The sequence below is a fragment of the Homarus americanus genome, unplaced genomic scaffold (genome assembly GCF_018991925.1).
Source record: "Homarus americanus isolate GMGI-L3 unplaced genomic scaffold, GMGI_Hamer_2.0 scaffold44400, whole genome shotgun sequence".
NCBI lineage: Eukaryota > Metazoa > Arthropoda > Malacostraca > Decapoda > Nephropidae > Homarus > Homarus americanus.
The window spans coordinates 37,112-43,111 of record NW_024724035.1 but is presented as its reverse complement, the minus strand read 5'-3'; positions in this window follow the sequence as shown (position 1 = coordinate 43,111).

The window sequence follows — 6,000 nt, the reverse complement described above, 5'->3', positions numbered from 1 at the left end:
TTTGGGCCTGGTTGGAGGGAACACTATAGCAAATATTTAGGGCCTGGTTGTGGGAGGAACACTATAGCAAATATTTAGGGCCTGTTTGTGGAGACACTATAGCAAAATATTTGGGCCTGGTTGTGGAAGAGAACTATAGCAGGATATTTGGGCCTGGTTGTGGAGAGAGCACTATGCAAGATATTTGAGCCTTGTTGTGGAAGGGAACCTATATAGGAATATTTAGGGCCTGGTTGTGGAGGGAACACTATAGCAAGATATTTGGGTCTGGTTGTGGAAGAGGAACACTATAGAAATATTTAAGGCCTGGTTGTGGAAGAGGAACACTATAGCAATGTTTAGGGCCTGGTTGTGGAAGAGAACACTATAGCAAGATATTTAGGGCCTGGTTGTGGAAGAGGAGCACTATAGCATTTAGGGCCTGGTTGTGGAAAGACACTATAGCAAGATATTTAGGGCCTGGTTGTGGAAGGAACACTATGGTATTAGGGCTGGTTGTGGAAGGGAACACTATAGCAAGATATTTAAGGCCTGGTTGTGGAAGGGAACATAGCAAGATATTTGGGCCTGGTTGTGAGAACACTATAGCAAGTATTTAGGGCCTGGTTGAAGAACTTAAAAGTATTTAGGGCCTGGTTGTGGGGAACACTATAGCAAGGTATTTAGGGCTTGGTTGTGGAGAGAACACTATGAATATTTAGAGCCTGGTTGTAGAGGGCACTATAGCAATATTTAGGGCCTGGTTGTGGAAGAGGGCATAGTGTTGGGTTTGTGGAAGGGAACACTATAGCAAGATATTTAGGGCCTGGTTTGAGGAAGAACACTATAGCAAGATATTGGGCCTGGTTGTGGAGAGACACCTCATGGTATTGAACTTTAGGTGAGAACCTATAGCAAGATATTTGGTTTGTGGAAGAACACTATAGCAAGGGGCCTGGTTGTGAAGGAGCACTATAGCAAGATATTTAGGGCCTGGTTGTGGAGAGGGAACACTATAAGATATTTAGGGCCTGGTTGTGGAAGAGGGCACTATGGTATTTAGGGCCTGGTTGTGGAAGGGGAACACTATATGAGGGTATTTAGGGCATGGTTGTGGAAGGGGAACACTATAGCAAATGATTTAGGGCCTGGGTGTGGAAGAGGAACACTATAGCAAGATATTTGGGCTGGTTGGAAGGAACATATAGCAAGGTATTGGGCCTGGTTGTGGAGGAACACTATAGAAGATATTTGGGCCTGGGTGTGGAAGAGGAACACTATAGCAGGGCCTGGTTGTGGAAGGGCCTTCTGCAAGATATTTATTTGTGGAAGAGCACTATAGCAAGTATTTAGGGCCTGGTTGTGGAAGAGAACATATATAGAAAGTATTTAGGGCCTGGTTGTGGAAGGTGAACACTATGACACATTGGTTGTTCAGGGTTGGTCTCTTTATATCAGGGCCTTCATCAGTGTGTGTGTGTGTGTTGGTGTGTGTGTGTGTGTGTGTGTGTGTGTGTGTGTGTGTGGGTCGTCAGAAGTATTAGGTGTTGTGCGTGACTGACATGTGATCCTCGCCTGGTGACAACATCCCTCAGGCCGCCGGCAACATGCTGACGGTCAGGTGCGTCTCACGTTTCTTCTCCTCTTACATCTTGTCATTATAAGTTAGGTTAGGTTAGGTTAGGTTAGGTTTGGTTGGGTTAGGTATTCACGTTACAGGTACCAAGTGGTTCGACCTGACGCCATTTGTCCATATGACGTCACCGACCACAACAAACACTGCTATCCTCTCTGTGTTTACATTCCCTGGTCTAGATGGTTGACCCTTCTGTTTCCTATACTTCCTCCTCCAAATCCCTCCTCCTCCTAGTAACAGGCCTGGCACTTGACATTATTCGGGACCTGCCACGCTTTTGCCATAAACAGATGAAATGTACCGGAACCCCCCCCACACACACACCTCATCATTCTGTCACTTTATGTAACTTGCTGACAAAACCTATGACCCTTCAGGCTTTACGCCCTAATGCATGACTCATAAAGGTAAGCATGAACTTAGCAAGCTTCCCTGTTGGGCGCTGTAAACGCTTCACCTTGCACAGGATGTAAGGGGTGCCCAATAAACTAGCCCCCTCGTGGGCAATCTAAAAAATCTCCTTCACCTCCTCCTCCTGCCTCACCTCTTCCTCCTGCCTCACCTCCTCTTCCTTCCTTCATCTCCTCCTCCTCTCTCACCTGCTCCTCACGCCTTTCCTTCCTACTCCCCTTCCTCCTCCTCCTTTTCTTTCCTCACCTCTTCTTCCTCCCCACCTCCTCTTCCTCTTCACATACACGTCAACTCTCACTCTGGCAACTCTCCCACTCACTCTCCCTCGTCTCCCCCTTCTTCCCTCCCCCACTCTCCTTTCACTTTCAGCTCCTTCTATACGTCATCACACACACACATACATTCTCTCTCTCTCTTTTCCCATTCTTCCGTTTTCCTCTCATCTTTCTCCTATTCCTCTCATCCCCTTTTTCCTCCTGCTCCTCTCGCGCCCTTCCCTATCCCCTCCTCTTACAAATGTCACTCATTTCCTTCCTCCCTCCCATCTCCGTTTTCCTCACCTCTTCCTCCCTTCCTCATCTCTCCTTTACTTCTCCTCCAGTTAGTCACTTTTCTCAAGCCTTTAAATGTGTTTCTTTCCCATCGTCTCTCAAGAAGCCAACTAAAGACCTTCCTAAAGTGTGTGTGTGTGTGTGTGTGTGTGTGTGTGTGTGTGTGTGTGTGTGTGTGTGTGTGTGTGTGTGTGTTATCACCAGGTTATCATTAAAAGCACAACGTACATCATTGACTAAAGTTTATTTGTAAAATTTAAACAATTGTTACATACTGTATATAATATTTTTTATTTTCTCGGTGTATCCTGCCTAACAAAGTCATGACTGACCTTATTATTAGTGAATTCCTTGAATTTTGGAAACTACATAATTATTAAATATATATAATTTGAGTATTATTCAATTAGATAAGCCTGATTAATAAAGCTCCCTGGCAGACCTATTAAGTTGTGACGAAGCCTCACTATGTCTCTTATGGTGTAACACTTATGAGACTTGTACGAGTTCACGCCTGAGCACACATGACGTCACTGTGTGTATGTCAACATGATACGTGCAACATATATTAAGGTTTCTGCACGACTGTATGTGTGTTATAAGGAAACGCTGCTGCCATGAAGCTTACAGGACTGACGGAAGATAAACAAACACTGTATATGTCATTAGTTCTGGTCAAGGTTTTCGTCAAGAGAAGTGGCAGAGAACTGATGGTAACTTGTGTACCTGTATGGGGTGCACCTGAGTGTACCGTGGTGCACCCTCTGTTGTTTACGTCTTGTAGCGGTACATAACGTTCATCCACACTGACTGAATTTATTAGTATTATTGTTTATTGTTATTTGACTGAAACTCTACACTTTTATTATCAGTTTGTTTCTCTCTCCACTTCTCGTGTTTTGTTTTTATCTTTATTATTAAGAATTAAACTCCGGGAACATTATTTATATATAACAGACTTCCAGCAACAGGTGTTATAATGACGTCATGTAGTGTGGCGTTAACTCCTACACTGCCTCATCGGCCCTCACCTACAGTACACAGTTTTGACAACACTGCACCTGCCACCTTCCTCTGGCTACCTGATGTCTGGTGACGGCAGCTGTGAATTATTATCATAGGTTGTAGCTTCGTGTTGTGTACAGGTGCTGTAATACTCACATGCCCTTAATAAAAACACTAATATACGTTCCTTCATAAAATAAAAACTATATTGGCCTCTGTGAATACAAAACAGTTAATTACAGTACATTTGTTGCAGAATACTGTACTGCAGTTTTGTTTGACGGACAATGGACGAAACATGCACATAGAAGAATTTACTGTACTGTACTACAACTATTGTTTTGTTGTGTATCACTAGTACACACACACACACACACACACACACACACACACACACACACACACACACACACGGATGAGGATATGAGACTGTTCTTGCTTACCTACAAAGCCTCAACACACACAGGGAGTAATGGCAATTTACACACATTTATGATTCACTTTTGTACACTCATGGAAGACCAACTTATTTACCCGGGTCTCTCGTGCCTGTCTGTGTATAAAGGTGTTCCTGAAGGTGTCTTAGTCTAGCCTTAACACCTGTCTAACACACCCTCAATAGACAGACTACATGTGGCTGTCTTCTCACACACATTGTTGTTGACAGGTGTGGTGACTCGCCAGCTACACACATCATAGGTCTAAATATAAGTCAACAACACTCATTTCAGGTCTATATTGGAAGATCAGGGTTACATCTCGGGGTCAAGAGGTCACGAGGTCAAGAGGTCATAGATGGATGTGTTTCTCTAGTCTCTACCTCACTGGCGGGTGACACCAACTCCCAACAATATGTACACCTTGCCTCTCCCTCTTGTAAACATATCAGTACCTATACATAATGTTTCCAAAATGGTAATAAAAATAATGATTATGAGTAAGCTTTGATCCCGAGGCTGTTATATAATGTGTCTGTCTTATCTAACTATTTACAGCACACTAAAGTTGTTATGGTTAGGTTTGTGGATATATGGTTATGTTATTAAAGTGATGTCAGCTGTTGTGGTCAAGTTTATCACACACAACGAGCCGGGGAGAAGTTGTTGTAAGATGACACTAACATAGATAATATTAAATGGTACTTCGTCAGTAACTCTAAGGAGGGGATAATGAAGGTGGCGGTGTGTGGCTGAGCAATGGTGGTGACTTGTGGCACTGTGCTGTTTATCTTGAGGTTGTTATGTAGCAGTGACCAGTGGCTCAGCAGTGAACAGTGACCCGTGGCCCAGCAGTGAATAGTGACCAGTGGCCAGCAGTGATCAGCGGCCCAACAGTGTCTATATACATGTTACTTGTTACCTCGCAGTGACCAGTGACCTACAGTAATAGTGGCTTTTGAGTGACTTATGAACTAGTTATGGTCTGTGACTTGTGAGCCAGTGACGGTTTCAGGCAAAACTGAAATATTACCTTAAATAATTAGCATTATGAAGAAGGGAAGCAGTTGGAGGAGAGGGTTGGGCTGGTAGTCAGTCTGTCTGTCTGTCTGCCCACACTCACTCGTACCATTACGGGCGGTCCCATGAATTTCTAAATGAACACTACGACTCCTGTTGTCTCGGTAGGATTGTCAAAAGCCTTCATCCGTCGCGTCATATTATCTCAACATAAAAACGTAAAGATACTTGTTTGGAGCGAGTGTTACATACAACCAAACAATGTCATTATAGCCTAACCTGTCACTAACGTACCATAGTTTAACTAATACTTCTTTACCAGCCAGTGCAGTACTCAGAATGGCTGGCTGGCTGTACCTGTGCTGGAAGACTAACCACAACACCTCTCACTGCCACGATCAAAATAATTAATTCATTATCTAACTAATATCACCACACTATACAACCACACCATACCTCATTATACCACCACATCATACCTCATTATACCACCACACCATACACTGTGCAACCACATCATACCTCATTATACCACCACACCATGCACTACACAACCACACCATACACTACACAACCACACCATACTTCATTATACCACCACGACATATCTCATACCGCCACACCATACCTCATTATACCACTACACCATATCTCGTACCGCCACACCATACCTCATTATACCACCACACCATATCTCATACCGCCACACCATACCTCATTATACCACCACACCATATCTCATACCGCCACACCATACCTCATTATACCACCACATCATGCCTCATACCGCCACACCATACCTCATTATACCACCACACCATATCTCATACCGCCACACCATACCTCATTATACCACCACATCATGCCTCATGGGTATGTTCGTATGAATAGATGGGGGAGACTGCAAACCCCACTTAAAGCCACCGTCATCTTTATACCCCAAGTACCTACACACCTACCT